Below are 22,800 nucleotides of genomic sequence, written 5' to 3' on the forward strand. Positions count from 1 at the left end.
TCAGCAGTGCCTAAAGGTCGTTTCATTTCGTACCTCAAGGCGAGAAAGTTAGTTTCGAAGGGTTGTATCTATCACTTAGTCCGAGTTAATGACTCTAGTGTTGAGATACCTCTTTTTCAGTCAGATCCTATAGTAAGAGAGTTTCCAGAAGTTTTCTTGATGATCTATCCAGAATTCCTCCTGAGAGAGAAACAGATTTCGGCATAGACCTCATTCCAGATATTTGTCCTATCTCTTTTTGGCCATATAGAATGGCACCAGCAGAGTTGAAAGAGTTAAAAGAACAGTTAAAGAGATCTCGTAGATAAGGGTTTTATTTGACCAGGTTGACTTAGAAAACAGTGAAGTTTCAACGATTCGAAGCTTGTGAGGAAGGCTTTCAGGAATGAAAAGAGAAGTTGACTACTGCCCAGTTATGACATTTGATTCTTGAGTACATACTGGGTTTCTGAATCTAAAATGGATTTGAGAACAATAGTCGAGTTTAGGCGAATCGGGGTGTAATGTGAGGAGCTAAAGCTGGCTGCTGTAGTTTTCACTTTGAAGATGTGGCATCATTGTTGCATGATGTTCATGTGGGTGTGTTCATCGATCTCAAGAGACTACAATATGTGTTCACTTAGAATGAGCTTAATCTCAGACAGAAAGAGAGTGATTAAAGTACTCAAAGATGATGACATGAGTTTTCTTTATCACCCTGGTAAGGTTAATATTGTTGTTGAATCCTTGAGCAGGTTATATATAGGTAGCACAGGCCATGTTGAGGAAGAACGGAGAGAATTAGCAAGAGATGTGCACAGACTTGCACGCCTGGGAGTTAGTCTTATGAATTCCACAAGAAAGAATAGTAATGATGAATGGGCCTGACCCATCATTAGTGCCAGAAGTAAAAAGGTGAAAAAGACCCGGATCCTATTTTGCTGGAATTTCAGGCAAAATATTCATAACTAGTGATGGCTTTTGAACAAGGGGGAGATGGTGTTTTGAGGTATTAAGGATGTGGGATTGATTTCAAGGATAATTGAAATGTTTGCCTAGGTTGTCTTGCATGGAGTTGCTTACAACGATAGTTACCATTCTAGCATACAAACGGCTCGTTATGAAGCTCGTTATGGGTAGAGATGTAGATCTCTTTTTGGATGGTTTGAAGTTAGTGAAGCAAGGTTGATAGGTCCAGAGTTAGTTCATCAAGCTATGGAGAAGGTGAAAGTGATTTAAGGAAGGTTGAAAACGGCACAGAGTCGTCAAAACCCCTACACTGACGTTAGGAGAAAGGCGTTAGAGTTCGAAGTAGATGATTGGGTATATTTGAAAGTTTTACCCATCAAGGGAGTTATGAGGAGATTTCTGTTCAGATTTTGATCGCCAAGTTCGCAAGTTGAGAACGAAAGCGGTAGCCTCAGTCAAGGTCCTTTTGAGGAACCATTTTGTTGAGGAAACTACTTGGGGAGCCGAAGACGACATGAAGAAGAGATATCCACATCTCTTTGAATCCGGAGGAAATGCAGATCAAGGTACTAATTTCCTTCTTAGTGTTCTTTAAGTTATAGTGAGCATGTTGTTCTTGTTGTTTGCATGGTTGCTTGTTGGCGTTTGAGTTGATGTTACACACTTAGCCTAGTAAGAGTAATCTCATTCGAAGATGAATGTTTCCAAGGGGGAGATATCGTAACATCCGGCAATTTGAAATAACTATGAAAAAGCTGGAAATTGGTAATAGTCATTTTTGGAAAGATTCAAAATCTGGAAAATTTGGTTAAGTATGGAAAAAGTGAGTTTTTAGCCAACTTTGAACAGTCATAACTCCTAGATCAAGATGAGTTAGGTGTAGTTCCAGTTATGTATGCGAAGCTCGTGGAATAATCTTTCCAACGCCATTGAGTTTGCTCAATTCTGAGTTCGTATAAGTGAGTTATGCCCTTTGGAAGTTGGGCTGTTGGCATAGGGCAGTTCACCCGAAATTTTAAGGGTATTTTGGTCTTTTCCCTAACCAATTCTTTTGGTTATATTAGTCTGTTAGACTGATTTTTTTTATCAGTTCTTCCATTTTTTTGAAAGAGCGAGAGTGAGGGCTTGTGAGTGAAGAGGAGAAGAAGAGGAGAGAGAGAAGATCAAGCAAGGTTTCGTCAAAGATCGTCGTGGATATCGTCGGGGGTAATCCCTACTAGGTATGTGAGTTCATAGTGTTGGGTTGGCTCTTTTCCCAACACGCCAAACTCGTTCTATTTCCAAGAAAAGATTGGTTGTGTTGTTGAAGTCCTTGTTGGTTTAGTACATGATTTGGTTGTGTTTTTGAGTTGAATCTCTTGTATGTTGAGGAATTTTATGATTCTTAGTGTTTGGAGTTGAAACCCTTGAAGTTAGGGTGGTTTAGAGTTGGACAAAGGAGGAAGAAAAGTCGAGTTTTCGGGGAAAAGGGGCGGCGTGTCGTGCCTGCCAGCGCGCCCCAAAAGGGACTCTGAAGTCCAGCCCTGGGGGCGGCGCGCCTAGCAAAGCGCCAGTAGGCCCCTTCTAAGCTTTGTGGTCTGGCGCCCCGCGCCTCTCAGAGCGCCAAGGACACCAACCTTTCCTATTCATTCCCCACTTTTTCATGCATGTTCCTTGGCATTGTACCTATGTTTCATAGTTGTTTCCAACACTACAAGGTACGTCTAAACGTCAAGAACTCATCCATAAATGTCTGATCATATACCTTGAATCCATAATCAAATTTAAGGTGAGCTAGGATCAAAGTCAAGTGAAGTTAGAAGTCAAGTGAAGTTAGAGTCAAGCTTAGACGTTAAGAAGTAAGTCAAAGCAAGTCTTCAAAGTTTTCAACAGTCTTCATTGAACGTTTTAACTTCATTTTAAGGTTCAAGTTTCATGCCGAGTAAAAAGTATAGAGTTTCAAGTTAAGTAAAGAGTCTCAACTTTCAAGTTAAGTCAAGAGTATAAAGTTGAGTTCATTTCTCAAAGTTATTAGGGAACTAAGAAGTTTATAAATGTTTTTACATTTGAGTAAGAAAGGAACAATGTTTTCCAAAAGAGTTTTGAGGAGTTTGGGCACTATCTCTTTTTGAGAAAAGATGAGTTTTGCGAAATAGTTTCTAAAACATGATTAGTATGACAAATCGAGTATGTCATCAATGTTTAAACAGTATGGTCTCTACATATACCATCAATGTTTAAGCAATCTGAATATCCCGAGTCATCAATGATCATATTAAATTATGGTTTTGAGATGTTCTTTTAGAAAGAGCTTTCAAGAGCCTTTGGGCTAAGTTTTGAGTAATTATCTCAACTAAAGAAAGGTGTGTCTAAAACACTAATGAGCTAAAGTATTTTTAGGAGTAGTCTTGAGCATCGAATTGGGGACACGAGTTCATATTAACTCAACTCTCCATAAGAACCATGTAGCCAAACATGGGATTTGACGGGTCATACTTTTTAGATGATCACGTAAAGTTAAGCTAGTGAATCAACTAAGTTAAAGTTAAAGTAAGGTCTTATATCACGGCAAGGTATAGGATGGTCCTTAGGCAACGTGAGGTAAAACTTTGTATCACTACTTAAGCATTTAGTGGTGGCTGTCGGTTAGAGAACTCCCACAGTAGAAATTGCATGGTTCCTCGAGGGGTTCTGCTTAGTATGGATGGGGGTATGGGACTTCATTCATGCATTGCACAAGTAGACTTTGAAAGGACGCATGGTATTTTTATGATATTATAAATATGATTTTTACGTCATGTTTTAAATAGTTTTACAAGCTTTATATATATTGCATGTGTCTTATTGCTTTATATTGAGTTCTGTTATTTATGAGTTGAACAGAGCCAAGGTAAGTTCTCTTTTGTATCCCTTTCAAGCTTAAGTTGTTGTTTAGCGGTCTAGCTCGCATACTCGTACATTCCATGTACTGATGTAAGTTGGCTTGCATCTTTTTATGATGCCAACGTAGGTACCCAGGATCAGCATCCAGCACACAATTGATCCAGCTGAGCACTCCAGAGTCAGTGGTGATCCTTCTTATTTTCCGGAGGACTCGGTTATTTTGTTCTCTTTGTTTTGTTTTATCAGGATGTTGCGGGGTTTTTCCCAACATCCATCTCAGTATTTTTAGAGGCTTCATAGACAGTCAGTCAGTTAGTTTTGAGTCTCTCATCTATGTATATGTAAATATTCTTCTTTGAGACTTGAGTTGCCTTTTTGGCAGATTTTGTCAATTGGTTGTTTTATAACCTTTCATTGCATTGAGTTATGCTGTTGAGTTAAGTTTTCGCTGAGTTAAGAAAGCCAGGCTAAGGGTTCGCTTGGGGGCCAGCGATGGTCTTCGAGTGTCAGCCACGTCCAGGTTGTAGGCTCGGGCGTGACAGACAAGACTCACGACATCTCAAAACTACTAACTAGAAAGTAAATGAGCATTCCTCTGGAATGTAAGAAGGCTCACCAAAAGTTAGCTGAAGTGTAGGGTGATCTTAATGAAGAGTCTATTGATGATCGTGAACACGTGGATGGGGAGCATCAAAGGGATTTTCACAGTAAAGCTAATTTAGAAGATAGTGAGACCACAAATAGAAGGAAAGGAAAGACTTTGATTAAATATCTGCAAAGTGCCTACTTTTTAAGATGAACTTCTTCCTCTAGAAGACTTGAAAGAGAAGAATAGCCACAAATAATAATTTGAATCAAATGATGATTAGTATTGTGTCAAGGTGTTGGTGTTGTGAAACTTACAACTAAGAAACAATGTCACACTTTTTTATAACACTTACCGTAGCCACCAATCTATGAAATTACTTTTCTTTATGATATATATGTACATGTCACGAACCGATTTCTCGAGTCATGATGGCACCTACTGTCACGACCCGAGAGCACCCCCAAGTCGTAACATGCGTATTCAACCTCTCGGAGGTCTCATACAAGCCCTTAGCATTCATCACATTAGATATGTAAAATAGTGCGGAATTAAAAACTCTTTAAATAAAATCCCATAAGACTCAAAGGTCACTTGTAAAACATCATTCAAAAGTACACAAGCGGAATACTAAGTCTCTTAGCCATCTTAGACATAAACGTGAAAACATACTAGGGATACGCCCCTTTACAATCAAAAGAAGTCTATTAAGTCTATTACAAGAATCTTATCATAAAACTAGAATAGAAAAGTCTTGCCCTCGACATATGAGGACATACCACAAAATCTAGGAAGAACTTCAAATCCCAAGTTACTACAAAACCCGCTCACTTTCCGGAACCTACACTTGTAGAAAATAGAGAAATATGGAATTAGCACAATTAAGTACTAAGTATGATGACCATGCAAAAACATGCCAAAACGGACATTTACAAGGAATAAATGCTTTCATATTAATTTGATAAAACCTTCACTTCACAAGTATAAGAGACATAATACAAGTCAATGTTCACATATAAAACCATAGCCAACAATATACATACTCAACATATATTCATATACAACCCATGCTTAACTTTAAAAGAACACACACCATTTCATTACCGTAGGACCTCTACCTAATATAACCTTAAGACACACTTGAGTGAGACAAGAAGTGACCGCCCATACAACCTCTTCAAGCACACTTAAAGTGTTCCTCAAGATTACCTTAGATAAGGACATTTCCTTTATAACATAACATCAATAGACCAACATTCTTTAAGAAACCATTTAGGAGACATTCAAGCACATAAGGGGACTTTCACATAATAGTCGTTAGACTTAGGGAATTCACTTTAGTATTTTCAAAGCCTACTCGTGCCATGTGTAGATAGCATCCCATACTACTACCTACACGTTGTAGAACCTATCCAATAACTAGAGTGCATATCCCACATGATGGGAATAGGCATAACCGACATAGACCATACTAGCTAGGCATGGAATCCGGAGTCTATCCTACTCCGTAGAGGTTGTTCTACTTGCCAAAGGTAGAACTAGTAAGCAACCCATGTAGGCACATGGTTTAGGGGATGTCCAAGGAAGTTCATTGTGCCTAATCTCATACTCAACTAGGCCACCTTCCTAACCACATCCACTCGGTGCTAGCCTTGTTTCCCATAGAGTATTCAATCACATATGTACTTAGAGAGGGTTCCTTTTCTAGTTCAACCAACTCATAGTACCTCTTCCCAAGAAAGGCCCCATCTCTAAGTCATGGCCAATCAAGGTTCATAAGGATAGCTCATTTGACTTTCTTAGATAAGGATTTTCATGCCGTTCCGGCTCCATCCATCTCTAAGTCTATCATTTCACTCAAGAAGGGAACTTCGCCCTAAGGCCCATCCTTCAAGGTTATACATTTACTTAGGAAAGCTAGACTTATGAAAGGGCACCATTTCTTAGTTTTGCCGATTCAAGTCTTGGCCTAGAATTCCTCTTTTAGCATTTATAGAAAGGGCACCATTTCTTAGTTCTAGCCCACTTCACACATTCATGCATTCAAGACTTTAAGTAACAAGGAGAGACACTTTAGTCTACCAACCAAGTCACAACATTATCATCTAAGGATACTTCATAATCCAACATCATTTCATATATACATCATGAGAAAAATCATACTTTAAATCACAATGCTATCCACTTTACATAGGATCATCACAAGATCACATAAACTCATTCACATCATACCTTCACACATAAAGCTTCACATAAAACTTTACATATAGCTTCATATAGGACTTTACATATAGCCTCATTTATATATATAATATACAATACAATAACACTTTGTACAAGATCACCTTATAACCATAAGAATACCTTCACATAGTACAATAACATTTCATAACTTGATAACACTTTAATTCAATAGATAATGCATTCAAGTCCATGTTCATATTACATTCCATAATTAAACACCTCCACCATAGGTGGATCAAACTAAGCAAGAACAATTTTATCCATAATAAGAGATTAAGCCAACTTACCATCCTCCAAAGCCATAATCAACAACACTCAAGTCCCAACCATTTTACTTACCACAAGAGAATTCATCCATAACTTGCCCATAAGGCCACAACTTTCAATTCATCCATACATCATCAATTCATCATAGATAGATATAGAAAATCATAAGAGTCACTAATACAATCCAATCCAAACACAATTTCATAAACTTGAATCATAAGCAAAAGACCCACTTCATAAGCAAATTTAGGAATTTAGGGAAAACATGGGTTCTTCAAGGAATTCCATACGAAATCACCTTAAAAAAAATATTAATTCATCAATATAATGGCTTAGAAAACATTTTGCCAATGAACCCATGCTTAGATTAGAATTTGAGATTTTTGTTCTTTGAAACCCTTTTGATTGGACTCCTTGAAAGAAAGATTCATCAAGGATCAAGGGTCACCATACCTCTAAGTTGAAAGCACACGAAAAATTGAAGAAGAAAGAACTCAAAATCTTCAACCCTAGCTCCAACTTCTTCTTCTTCTTCTTCCTCTCTTCTTCTCTTCTTCACTCAAGAACCCTAACTTTACTCTTTTAAAATGGAACAAAATGATCCACAATCATCCTAACACAATAATATAACCTCAAAAGAAAAGATTTGTGAAATGACCAAAATGCCCTTAAATTTCCGGACGGACTCCTTGCCAACTGCCCAACTTTTAAAGGGCATAACTCACTCATACGAACTCGGAATTGAGCAAACTTGGTGGCGTTGGAAATATCGTTCCAAGGGCTTTCCAAACATAACTGGAACTACTCCTGGATCATCCTGAGCTAGGATTTATGACTTCTCAAAGTTGGCCAAAAACTCACTGATTTCCCACACTTAGCCAAATTTCCAGGTTTTGAATTTAGCCAATTTCCAGATTCAGAACTTTTTTTTCCAAAAGTGACTACTTCCAATTTATGCTTAAATTTTAAAAATTCATACGTTAGGCTCTAGTTTCACCTATCTATTTTTAGGGTCGCTACACCTACTATGCCCTACCAGTAGGTAAGTCAACCCGTAACCCAGAACATCAAGCAATGAGCCAAAGGGCAGAAACTAGTGAAAACAATAATCTAAACAAGGACAACAAGGCGGAAGCAAACCAAAATAAATATATACAGAAATCCCTCCCAGAACCTGGAAGTCATTAGTACAGAGCTATCTAATAAAGAGTACAATTCCCAAAAGTGAACCACAACAAAGCGTGTCTCAAAGGCAACAGGACTAGCTAAAATAAAAAAATAAGACAAGACAAACCCAAAACGCCAAGTGCTCACCCTCGTCTCCGAATCACAGCAGCAAAAAAAGGCTGGAACTAATCACCGCTGGTAACTGGTACTGGGACCTACATCACGAAGTAGATGCAGAGTGTAGCATAAGTACCAAAACAACAGGTACTCAGTAGGCATCACAGGTCAAATGAGCAAAAAGGGTAAAAACAATAAGAAAGGATAGAATCTAGACACAGAAAGGTCAAAGTGGATATGAAAAGAAAGGACACGAGCATACTAGAAATAAACTAAGTACAACTAAACTAAACCTAACTGGACCCCCCATAAGCCCAAAAAGTACACTCGTGCGCAAGTTTAAATAAAACTTGAACGGACTCCCATAAGCTCGAGAGGTACACAGAATAACTAAGTCTAATAAGAAAGAAGAAGACCGGGCTTCCAGCCCAAAGTAACTAAGATAATCCATCAAACTCCACCCAGCCAGCAGTGCACTCCCAGCCCAGCTAGAAAGAGTGACCCAGGGGCACCCAACCAAACAGTCACCTCCCAGCCCAGCTAGAAAGAGGGATCCGTAAGTGAGGTAGATATCACGAGTCATCCTACCATGCAGTCAGCTCCCAGCCCAGCTAGAAAGATCAACTCGGGGACACCCAGCCAGCAGCAAACTTCAAGCCCAGCTAGAAAGAGAGGCCCGGGGGTGATCGCCAATATCACCGAGTCTACCCAGTCAGGGATACACTCCCAGCCTAGCTAGAAAGAATGACCCCGGGGGTGATGGTATCTCTAATAGGATCCAATCCAACAACAGCCACCATGGAATGTCGTCCACTCTAAGAAATCACAAAAAAGGCTCCAAGCCTATACTATCTCAATCCCACACCTTTAGTGATGCACCAAACCTTCTAGAACGCGTCGGGACTAGAGGGAGAAGATACGAAAGTGCAGCAAGCAGCGATAACGCCTAATCGAAGGCTCAAACTATCAGACTCAAGTCTGCTACTCCAGTCTACAAGGAGCTAAGTCATCCGAACAACGTCAGCATAATGTCAAGGTTATCCAGCCCACATGGGTCATAAATCTAAGGCAATGTTAGTCTAACCTAGACTAAGGACATCATGCTTACCATTAAGGATAAACAAGGCATACAACACATAGCATACAATAGCATTTAGCACATAAGCATGCAACTCTACTAAACCAATTAACATGATACTACACCCGAAATATGGCCAATCGATCCTAACATAAGGTATCTAATCAAAGTAAAGTAGGAAACTGGTACCCACCCCTCATTCACTCCAATCGACATGCTTTTACACAATTAAGTTCAATCTAAAAGAAAGGAAGTCGTAGCCTACCTTAACACTGATCGCGCGCGCTCCAAATCATTTTACCGGAGCTTGTCCTTCCCAAACGACCCTTGAACGATGTCACTCTATCAAATATAGGATCACAACGTTAGAACGGTCGTTTAGACACCAAAATCACAACAAACAAAGACGGGTCAATTTTGTAATCACAATGGAAATCGTGGGACCTGCACCGAACTGTTCGGATTTGACTCCGTCAAGAGACCCAAAACAGCACCCCAAACTTGTGTTCCAAATGGAACACAATTCAAGGCTCAAAACACAACAAAAACCAACAAGCAGGAAAACCACACTTTAATCAACTAAAAAGATAACAACAGCACTCTAAACTCATAATTAACGAGAATCAAAAAGCTCCCAGCACTCTTTGAACACTCTAAGACAAAGCCACGATAATTCCCAACACGTGGGAATTCAAATCACCCAAAACTGAGCTAAAATGAGTGAGATATGACCAAAACAAGAATGCCAGAAATAAAGGCTCGAAAAAGGGTACAACAGTCAGGTTAATAACCAAATTTACCTCGAACGACGCGCACTCGATAACTTCTGAACACTCTACAGCGAAGCCACCAAAAATACAAAGCTCCCGCACTTCGAATCCCCTAATTCGGTTGAGAGATGAGAAAGTTATAAGTGTTTTAAGTTTGGAAAGGGTTGCTTATATTTTCTACATTTATAGAAGATTTTTTTGCAATTTCTTTCCAATACTTAAAACTTCGACGGGGTGCTCCGAACTCGTTCGTGCATGCAATCGAAATATACAGCCATACCAAATTTGATATTTTGGACTCAAAGGCGCATTCGAAATTTCCATAAGATGTCATATTGACAAAAAGTGGGTCTCACACTCAAATGTCATTTTAAGTCAAAAACCACAAAAGGGCTCGAAAAATATCAAAAATCTCGAGACACAAAAGAAGGGTCAATCTAGACCAAACTCGACATTCCAAAGCTAACCGCACTAACGAAATTCTCATCCGAGCGCGTTTACTCAGAATGTTGACTAAAGTCAAACTTAGGCTTAAACTTAAAGTTAAAACGCCTAATCACACCGACTCACACTAAAAATCTCGGGAGTCATGCCGACTATGCTACTAGCCTAAAATGACCCTTCCGGAGCTGATGGAATTGTCAAAATTGGATTTTGATGTCATCTTCTTGAACTTTTTATCGAAAATGATCGTTCAAGGTTCATAAGCTCCAAAAACACTAAAATTTGCATAAAAGTCAAACGAACGACCAGGTGACCAAACTGTTAGTGTCAGCAAGTCATAAATGACTTGGGGTCGCTATAGGAACGCTCTAAACAACACAAAGAAGGCAAAACACAAAAATAACCAGAAGGGTCATTACAATATCCACTACTAAAAAGGACTTTCATCCGCGAAAGTAATGGTCAAGAAGTACCTGAAGGCCCAAACAAGCCGGGAAACTGCTCTCGCATCTCCTGCTCGGTCTCCCAGGTAGCCTCCTCGACTGGACGATGCCTCCAACGAACCTTAACAACAGGAATGGCTCTCGTGCGCAATCTCCTCACATCTCTGGCTAGAATGGCAACTGGCTCCTCTGCAAATGTCAAACGGTCATCCAACTCGACTGCATCATACTGGAGCACATGGGACTCATCAGGAACATACCGCCGCAACATCGAAACATGAAAAACCGGGTGGATGGCTGAAAATACTGGAGGTAGGGCTAACTCATAAACAATCTCCCTAATTGTCCGGAGTATCTCAAAAGGCCCAATGTACCTGGGGCTAAGCTTTCCCCGCCTCCCAACCTCATCACGCCCTTCATGGGCGACACACGGAGGAATACCCGATCACCAACAGAGAATCTCAAAGGCAGACGCCTTCGATCCGCATAACTCTGGTGCCTACTCTGAGCCGTCCTGAGTCTATCCTAAATCACTCTCACCTGGTCCAAAGCCTCCTGAATCAAATCCGTACCCCGCGGCCTAGGCTCTGTAGACTCAAACTAACCCACCGGAGAGCGACAACGCCTACCATACAAGGCCTCAAACGGGGCTATATGAATGCTAGAATGGTAGTTGCTGTTATAAGCAAACTCCGCCAAAGGCAAGAACTGGTCCCAATGACCACCAAACTCGAAAACACAAGCCCGCAACATGTCCTCCAAGAATTGAATAGTATGCTCCGACTGACCATCAGTCTGCGGGTGGAAAGCTATGCTAAGGTCAACCCGAGTGCCCAACTCATCCTGAAAGGTCCTCTAAAACCTACACGTGAACTGAGAACCTCGATTTGATATAATAGAAACTAGCACCCCATGTCGAACCACCTCCCGAATGTAGATATGAGCCAACCTCTCGGCGCTAAATGAAGACTGAACAGGAAGGAAATGTGTTGACTTGGTCAATCGATCAACAATGACCCAAATGCTATAAACACCTCTAGAAGTCCGCGGTAGGCCAGCCACAAAATCTATAGTAATGCGATCCCACTTCCACTCCGGAATGGGTAATCTCTGAAACTCACCACCAGGCCTCAAATGATCGGCCTTTACCTGCTGGCAGCACAAGTAACGAGAAACAAAGTCAGTAATATCTCTCTTCATGTCACTCCACCAGTAATGTTGCCTCAAATCACGATACATCTTCGTTGTGCCTGAATGGATAGAGTATCTAGACTCATGACCCTCAGAAAGTATCAACTGTATCAAATCCCCAACTCTCGGAACACAGATGCGGCCGACGAATCTCAACACTCCATTAGGATCTAAGGTAGTCTGACCACCATCACCCGCTAATACTCGATCTCTAAGGGCCACCAAGGCCTCATCCTCAAACTGACAACCACGGATCCTATCAAGCAAAGAAGACTGAACTCCCATATACGCCAAGACGCGTCTAGAATCTGTGATATCCAACTGAACCATGCTATTAGCTAAGAACTGAATGTCCAAAGCCAAGGGTCGCTCCTCAACAGATAAGAAGGCTAGACTACCCATACTTACCGTCTTCCCGCTCAAAGCATCCGCTACCACATTCACCTTGTCTGGATGATAGAGAATAAAGAGGTCGTAGGCCTTTAGGAGTTCAATCCAACGACACTGCCTCGAATTAAGGTCCCTCTGGCTCATGATGTACTGAAGACTCCTATGATCGGTGTAGATCTCACATTGAACTCCATAGAAGTAGTGCCTCCAAATCTTAAGCACAAAAACTATCGCCGCCAACTCCAAGTCATGAGTGGGGTAGTTGCGCTCATGGACCTTAAGCTGCCTCGACGCATAAGCAATAACCCGGCCCTACTGCATCAATACACAACCTAAACCAACGCCGGATGCTTCACAATAAACTGTGAAGCCCTCACCCTCAACTGGAAGAGTCAATATAGGAGCAGTGGTCAATAACTCCTTGAGCCTCAAAAGTTCGCCTCACATTCCTCTGACCAAACAAAGGGAACATCAACACAAGTCAACCGGGTCAGAAGTGCTGCCAAGGTAGAGAAACCCTCCACAAATCATTTGTAGTAGCCTACTAGTCCAATGAATCTCCGAATCTCAGTAACTAAGGTAGGCCTAGCCCAATCACGAATAACCTCAATTTTTGTCGGATCTACCATAATGCCCTCCTTGGATACAACGTGCCCCAATAATACTACAGAGTCTAACCAAAACTAGCACTTTGAGAACTTGGCATAAAGCCGTTGATCTCTCAAAGTCTGGAGCACAACTCTCAAATATTGCTCATGACCACCCCTACTCTGCGAGTATATCAAAATCTCATCAATGAAGACTATGACGAAGGAATCAAGATAAGGCATGAACACGCGCATCATCAAGTCCATAAAGGCAGCAGGGGCATTAGTCAACCCAAATGACATCACCAAGAACTCATCATGGCCATAATGGGTCCTAAATGCAGTCTTAGGGATGTCCGCTGCCCTAATCCTCAACTGGTGGTAACCGGACCTCAAATCAATCTTAGAGAACACTAAAGCTCCCTGTAGTTGGTCAAATAGGTCATCAATCATAGGCAGAGGATATCGATTCTTCACTGTAACCTTATTTAACTGCTTATAGTCAATGTACATGCGCATCGTATCGTCCTTCTTCTTAACAAAAAGAACGGGAGCGCCCCAAAGTGATACACTAGGTCTGATAAATCCCTTACCCAAGAGATCCTGAAGTTGAACACTGAGCTCCTTGAGCTCTATAGGAGCCATCCGATACGGTAGAACAGAAATAGGTTGAGTACTTGGCTCAAGCTCAATCGGAAAATCAATATCACGCTCTGGGGTAGGCCAAGTAGGTCTGTAGGAAACACATTTAAGAAGTCATGAACAACAGGAACTGACTCAACCGGAGGGACCTCCCTACTCGCATCACGCACAAAGGGCAAATATGAAAAACATCCACTAGTCTCTCGCCTCCTAGCCCGAATAAAAAAGATAACCCCAACTACTGTGCTACCACGAGATCCCTGCCACATCACCGGAGGAATACCAGGAATGGCTAAGGTAACAGTCTTAGAGAAGCAATCTAAAACAGCGCGATAATGGGATAACCAGTCCATGCCCAGAATCATATCAAAATCAACCATGTCAAGCAATATAAGGTCAGCTCGGGTGTCACTCCCTTGGATAGTAACTAAGCAAGATCGAAATACATGATCCACAACTAAAGACTCACCCACGGGGGTCGACACACGCTACGACGCTACCAGAGGCTCAGATATCATACTCAAGCGAGAGACATAGTAAATAGAAACATACGAAAAAGTAGATCTCGGATCAAATAAAGCCAAGGCGGGCTGCTGGCATAAAAGAATCGTACATGTGATCACATCGTCTGATGCCTCTGCCTCTGCCCTCGCTGGAGCTGCATAGAAATGGCTATGTCTAACTCTGCCCTGACCATCAAACCTACCACCTGACCTGCCTTCTCGAAGACTACCCTGTATACCCTGATGACCATCTCTACGATCCCGACCCTGACCACGACCTCTAGCTGGAGGTGCTGGTAAAGATAGGGGAGTTGCTTGAGGAACGGGAGCAATCCGACTATGTTGAGGGAAGTCCCTTGCCCAATGACCCATCTCACCACACTCATAGCAACCCTGTCGAGGACGACTCCCAGAAAAACGACCACCATGGCCTGAAGAACCCGACTGAAACACCTCACAACCCTGACTCGAACTGGCCTCACTCCAACCACCATATAATGCCTGAAGAGAGGCTTGGGTAGGCCGGCTAGACTGACCCTATCGAAATCGTCGTCCGGTCCTATCATAATAATACCTAGACCTGGGGTAGGAGTCACTGTAGCTGCCCTCATGCCTAGTCCTCTTCCCGCTGCCCTCTTGGGCCTCGCGACGAAAATGGTCCATAGTACTGGCATGGTCAACTACGTCTAAAAAAGATCGACCCGCAAAAACTAAGAACTAGGTCTTAAGTCGAAGCTATAATCTCAACCCACGAACAAAGCACCTAACTCTCTCCTCCTCTGTAGGTAATATCAACTCGACATGACAGGAGAGCTCGTGAAACCTAGTCTAGTACTTTGCCACCGACATGGAGCCCTGCTCCAACCTGCAGAACTGATCCCTGAGGCGATCTCTGACGCAACGAGGGATAAACCTGGCCAAGAATCTCATGATACCGGTGGAGATCTAACTGGTCTGGTCTGAATGAATGTGCGCCACCACTGCCTAGCTGGGCCATCTAGTTGGTAAGCAATGAAGTCGGCCCCTCTAGACTCCACTAGACCCAAAGTGCGAAGCCTCTCACGACAAGTAGTAAGAAACTCGTGGGCATCCTCACCCACAGCCCCAGAAAACCTCGGTGGTGTCAACCTGAGAAACACACCAAGCATCTTCTGGTCCTCGAGCGGCATAGGTCTATCTGCTGCCAAGGGTTGTACTCCCTCAGGTGGTACCTAGACCTTAGGTTCCCTCACTATAGGCTGATCATGTAGTACTGGTGCTAGTGTAGCTGGGGCGGGTGGCTGCTGCATACCCCCAAGCACACCCAAGAGTTGAGCATTAGCTGCCTGGAGATCTGGAGTCAAAACTGGTCCGGGTGGCGGCTGGGCTATCCCCGGCCCCACCGACTGATCTGGTATACGAGGTGCTAGAGGGTCCGCTACTGGCTCTGGATCCTTATTTCTCTATTGGGCTAGTGTTGCGGCCCTGTCTCGACCTCGGGGTCGACGTCTACCCCAAGCTGGGGCTCTATCTGCAGGCCCGGGTGCATCACCCCTGGCCGCGCCACCTCACGAACGAGCCATCCTGCGAAAGAGTGAAACAAGTGAGATTTCAAGGAACCAATAAGACACGCTATACGAAAGTGAAACAAAAGAGGAAATCTTCCTAAAGACACCCTGTAGCCTCCCGAAGATAAGTTATGGACATCTCCGCACCGATCCGCAGGACTCTACTAGACGTTAGCTCTGTACAAGTGAGATCGATGAACCTAGGGTTCTGATACCAACTTGTCACGACCTAATTTCTCGAGTCATGATGGCACGTGCACCTACTATGCCCTACCAGTAAGTAAGACAACCCGTAACCCAGAACGTCAAGCACTGAGCGAAAGGACAGAAACTAGCGAAAATAATAATCTAAACAAAGACAACAGGGAGGAAGCAAACCAAAAGAAATATATATAGAAATTCCTCTCAGAACCTGGAAGTCACTAGTACAGAGCTATCTAATAAAGAGTACAAGTACCAAAAGTGAACCACAACAAAGCTTGTATCAAAGGCATCAAGACTAGCTAAAACAAAAGAAGGAAACAAGACAAACCCAAAACGCCAAGTGCTCGCCCTCGTCTCCGAATCACAGCAGCAAAAGAAGGCTGTAACTAATCACTGCTGGTAACTGGTACTGGGACCTGCATCACGAAGTAGATGCAGAGTGTAGCATGAGTACCAAAACAATAGGTACGCAGTAGGCATCACAAGTCGACTGAGCAAAACGGGTAAAAACAATAAGAAAGGATAGAATCTAGACACAGAAAGGTCAAAGTGGATATGAAAAGAAAGGACACGAGCATACTAGAAATAAACTAAGTACAACTAAACTAAACCTAACTGGACCCCCATAAGCCCAAAAAGTACACTCGTGCGCAAGTTTAAATAAAACTTGAACGGACTCCCATAAGCTCGAGAGGTACACAGAATAACTAAGTCTAATAAGAAAGAAGAAGACCGGGCTTCCAGCCCAAAGTAACTAAGATAATCCATCAAACTCCACCCAGCCAGCAGTGCACTCCCAGCCCAGCTAGAAAGAGTGACCCTAGGGGGCACCCAACCAAACAGTCCACTCCCAGCCTAGCTAGAAAGAAGGACCCGTGAGTGAGGTAGATATCACGAGTCATCCTACCATACAGTCAGCTCCCAACCCAGCTAGAAAAAATGATCCGGGGACACCCAACCAGCAGCACACTCCCAGCCCAGCTAGAAAGAGAGGCCCGGGGGCGATCGTCAATATCACCGAGTCTACCCAGTCAGGGATACACTCCCAACCCAGCTAGAAAGAATGACCCCGGGGGTGATGGTATCTCTAATAGGATCCAATCCAACAACAGCCACCATGGAATGCCGTCCACTATAAGAAATCACAGAAAAGGCTCCAAGCCTATACTATCTCAATCCCACACCTTTAGTGATGCACCAAACCTTCGAGAACGCGTTGGGACTAGAGGGAGAAGATACGAAAATGAAGCAAGCAGCGATAACGCCTAATATAAGGCTCAAACTATCAAACTCAAGTCTGCTACTCCAGTCTACAAGGAGCTAAGTCATCCGAACAACGTCAGCATAATGTCAAGGTTATCCAGCCCACACGGGTCATAAATCTAAGGCAATGCTAGCCTAACCTAGACTAAGGACATCATGCTTACCATTAAGGATAAACAAGGCATACAACACATAGCATACAATAGCATTTAGCACATAAGCATGCAATTCTACTAAACCGGTTAACATGATACTACACCCGAAATATGGCCAATCGATCCTAACATAAGGTATCTAATCAAAGTAAAGTAGGAAACTGGTACTCACCCCCAATTCACTCCAATCGACATGCTTTTATACAATTAAGCTAAATCTAAAAGAAAGGAAGTCGTAGCCTACCTTAAGGCTGACCGCGCGCGCTCCAAATCATTTTACCGGAGCTTGTCCTTCCCGAACAACCCTTGAACAATGTCACTCTATCAAATATAGGATCACAACGTTAGTACGGTCGTTTAGACACCAAAATCACAACAAACGGAGATGGGTCAATTTTTTAGTCACAATGGAAATCGTGGGACCCGCACCAAATTGTTCAAATTTGACTCCGTCAAGAGACCCAAAACAGCACCCCGAACATGTGTTCCAAAATGGAACACAATCCAAGGCTCAAAACACAACAAAAACCAACAAGCAAGAAAACCACACTTTAATCAACTTAAAAGAAAACAGCAGCAGTGTAAACTCGGAATTAACGAGAATCAAAAAGTTCCTAGCACTCCTTGAACACTCTAAGACAAAGCCACGACAATTCCCAACACGTGGAATTTCGAATCACCCAAAACCGAGCTAAAATGAGTGAGATATGACCAAAACAAGAATGCCAAAAATAAAGGCTCGAAAAAAGGTACAATAGTAAGGTTAATAACCAAATTTACCTCGAACGACGTGCACCCGACAACTTCCAAAAACTCTACAACAAAGCCACCAAAAATACGAAGCTTCCGCACTTCGAATCGCCTAATTCGGTTGGGAGATGAGAGAGTTATGAGTGTTTTAAGTTTGGAAAGGGTTGCTTATATTTTCTGCATTTTTAGCAGATTTTTCTGCAATTTCTTTCCAAAACTTAAAACTCTGACGGGGTGCTCCGAACTCGTTCGGAACCTCGTACACGCAAATGAGATATATAACCATACCAAATTTGATATTTCGGACTCAATGGCGCAGTCAAAATTTCCATAAAAGGTCATCTTGACAAAAAGCGGGTCCCACACTCAAATGTCATTTTAAGTCAAAAACCACAAAAGGGCTCGAAAAAATATCAAAAATCTCGGGACACAAAAGAAGGATCAATCTAGACCAAACTCGACATTTCGGAGCTAACCGCACTGACGGAATTCTCATCTGAGCGCGTTTACTCAAAATGTTGACTAAAGTCAAACTTAGGCTTAAAGTTAAAGTTAAAACGCCTAATCGCACCGACTCACAATGAAAACCTCGAGAGTCATGCCGACCATGCTACTATCCTAAAATGACCCTTCCGGAGCTGATGGAATCGTCAGAATTGGATTCTGATGTCATCTTCTTGAACTTTTGATCGAAAATGATCGTTCAAGGTTCATAACCTCCAAAAACACTAAAACTCCCACAAAAGCCAAACGAATGACCAGGTGACCGAACTATCAGTCCCAGCAAGTCATAAATGACTTGGGGTCGCTACAGGAACGCTCTAAACTACACACAAAAGGCAAAACACAGAAATGACCAAAAGGGTCATTACAATATATATATTGAAGAATTGCATTTGCAACAAATCATAAGAAAATGGTGAACTATCCTACAAATCCTAAAGTAAAGGCTAGCTATAGAGATATTCATGATATTATGGGAGTTGTGAAAGAGGATAAGCTCAAGAAAATATGAATGAGATATCACTCTCGAAAGGATGATATACCAAACTTAGTTAATTAACCATTCAACAATTTATTTAGGTAAACTATCCTTTCTAGATTTCATTCAAACCTAGCTAGAGTGACCTAATTTGACAAAAAAATAAGTTGTTACAAACCCAACTTACATTGTTATGTTGCGAAATTACGGATACTTGAGGAGAACACTGATGGAGACAGTAAAAATAATCCAAATCCAATATAGTGTAGCATTGATAGAGATAGTTGTAATGACCCATAAGGTCATTTTTGGGAATTTCAAACTATTCGTTGACTTTAGTTAATTAGTTGATGAGTAATTGTGGCTAATCGATAGTTAATAGGCTAAAATGATAATTTATTTAAGACCCTATACTATTTGACCCATTTATATTAAAATAAGTAATAGGGATTTTCACTTTTAATATATAATTAATTTAGAAAAAAAGAAAGGAGAGGCGGAGGGCACGGTTCGCGGCCACAAGATAAGCGACCCATGCTTCAGGTAAAATCTCAAGTTTATTTTGTTTCTGTATTGTTGTTATAGGAAAAGAATAGTATATTAATGGTTAGTGATAAGTTATATTATTATATTAATATGTCAAATTAGAAATTGGAAGGATTATGGCGGTTTTGGTTGAAAGTTTTAGGGGACAAGATCTGTATGTTGGCATTAATTAATGGTTCATTCTTTCCATAGTGAAAAGTAAATTGAAATTGGAAAATGCTCTTGTGCAGGTGATTTAGACAATTGGATGGAACAGTTGTTAGTTAGGGTGCAAGTATTAAGGGTTAGTATGGTTGTCGTCACTGGTTCATAGCAGGTTGACTTTCATTTTTAATTAATACTAGTATACGTGCTCGCGCGATGTGTAAATAATATTAAAGTATTATTTCTAGTTGTTTCAGGTTGCAATGATTGATCATGTTAAATCATATTATCTTAAAGAAAATGTAATTATTGTATTCCACAATGAAACATACTAACCTTCATTCTTCTCTATCTCTAACTCCAATAATTGCATCTCTATATATGAATAGAGACAACGAATCATGCAAGCATCAAATAATTTTTTTATTTCACGTTTTTGTTTTTATTATATAGTTCACGATTTTAAAATTAAATTGCCAATATTTATTTTCAATTAGTTTATTAATTTGCACGATTAAAATAAAAATAATTGAGCGTACATACAAGCTCTTTAAAAAATATTAAATTGAAATTCGAATTTATCTGATATAGAGTTAATTTTCAATTCAAATTAGAGAAGATCAATATGTGACTTCCAATTCAAATTCAAAATTTAAAAATTTACATTTAACACTAATTTAATTAACTAATTTTAAGCAAATATTATCCTATATAAATATTTTTTTTAAATAAAATTTATCCTTTTATAGATTCAAGTTAGAACTATAACTTATTTCAAACAAAATAATTTTATTAGTAAATTTTACCATTAAACGTAAATTAATTTTAATAAACATAATATTTTTGTAGTTGCAGTTTAGAAGTAAAAAAAATTATAGAACACTTTCTTAAAGTTGTCGTCCCCCAAAATACCTACTATATTTATTGTAAAAACTGACATACTTTCTTATTATATTTATATTGTGTGTTTAAACGCAATTGTTAAAATAAGAAATTCATATGTATGCCATTCCATGATGGAATATATTACAATAATATCATACATATGTTTAATAAGCTTCAATAGCAAAGTAAAAATCTAAAATTAAACATTTATATCGTTAGTTTATCCAAGTACAAAATTATTCAAAAAGTTATTTAACTATCACATATTGTGTGATTGTGCTTATGATAATTTAATAAAATATAAAAAAGTTGGTTAAAACATGCATGGCACAGATCAAAAGTATATTTGTATGATGATCAACAAAGTCTATTAGAATTGGTATCGAAATGTTTGTGCTCCTTAATCATAAAGCAATTTTATTTTTTTTATCGGAGAAGATAATAAATAATTGATGAGAAGTTGTCACCAATTTGAAAATAAAAAAACATCAATTAAATTAGGATTTAAACAATTCAAATTATAAATTAAAAAGAAATAAATAAAAGACGACAGTTTTTGTATATTTTTGTAATTTTTTTGGTGGATTATATAATTGAAAACTGCTACAGTAATTTTTATTTTATATTAATTTTAAATTTTGAAATTATTCCTTAAAACTCTCTACCATTATTCCAAAAATTCTCCATCGACTAACATGGTGCATTTATTTTTTTAAAATTCTTAAATTAATAATTATTTATATATGTGTACATACATAATCATGCATATTATATACACTCACCCCCCCTCCGCATTCTACATTATATCAACAAATTGAGAATCTTCACAATTAAGATTACTAATTTATAATTTTATAGAAAGAAAAATATGCAAATTTGTAACAAAGACTAACGCGAAAAAAGATAAAAAGAAATATCAATTAAACTATAATTGTTGTTCATTACTTGAATGGACACTTATTTATATAATATAATAAATAATAAAGGAAATATGTAATTTTGCAACAAAAACATATTACAACAAATAGTTGTTCATTACTTGAATGGATATATATATATATAACCTTAGTAACTATACTAAAGGTAATCAACTTATATATAATTGCAATAAAAACATATGTTTAAAAAATTGAGAAGAAAGTGATAATAATAATAATAGGTAACTGTAGTTGTAGAATACTTGGATTAACATAAATGAAAATCAACTAACACTTGTATCTATCAGTATTTTGTCAATTTTTTTTAATTAATATGTTTATTTTTTGAGAGAATCTATAAATCTATAAAATATAATAATATATAACTATTAATTTTTTAAGGGAAAATACATAAAAAAAACCCTTGAACTTGGCACGAAAACTTACTTTAGTACTTAAACTACACGGGTGTTTATATACCCCCCTTAACATCTTTTATGTGAATTATTTTCAACCCTCCGAACACCAACCTTGTGCGTGTGTTGTTACAGCTTAGAACGGCTCGTTAGTCATCTTTTAACATTTTTTTAAAATTAAATTTACCCCTCCAACGGTAATATCCGACCCATTACCCATTTGAAGAACAATCTTCACTTTTGAAGAATACCTCTTCTCCCTCACCAACCCAATCATCCAAAAAATGGCGACTTAATTCATTATTTTTCTCAAATCTTAGCTCTTCAAACCTAAAAGTTGAATGTTTAAAGGAATTGTTCTTCAAAATCTAAGATTCAAACCTAAAAGTTGAATCTTTGAAGGAAGTGTTCTTCAAAATGTAAGCTTCAAACCTATTCTTCTTCATCTATTATTTTGATTTTTCTTTCCTCCCTTTTTCTTATTTTCTGTTTTTTCCAGATTCTCGTTAATTCTTGCACAAAATTGTAGCACACAATGCGATCAATTAATTTGACAAATCTTTGTATGGGAGAAGATGATTATACTACGAAGAAAAAAGTTTATTGTAATCATGGACTTGTGGTGCGTTTGAAAACATCTTGGACTTCAAATAACCCCGGAAGAAGATATTGGTCATGTCCTTATTATGGGGTAAAGATCATTTTTGTTTAAATTTTTTTAGCCGATTAAGAATTTGATTAACCACTAATTC

General features: G+C 39.7%; 1 pseudogene; it reads right to left on the reverse strand.

Moving 5' to 3' along the window:
* Positions 1-8,786: 8,786 nt before the first annotated feature.
* Positions 8,787-22,261, reverse strand: LOC125842972 (uncharacterized; annotated as a pseudogene).
* Positions 22,262-22,800: the final 539 nt, after the last annotated feature.

This window comes from Solanum stenotomum, chromosome 10, assembly GCF_019186545.1.
Source record: "Solanum stenotomum isolate F172 chromosome 10, ASM1918654v1, whole genome shotgun sequence".
NCBI lineage: Eukaryota > Viridiplantae > Streptophyta > Magnoliopsida > Solanales > Solanaceae > Solanum > Solanum stenotomum.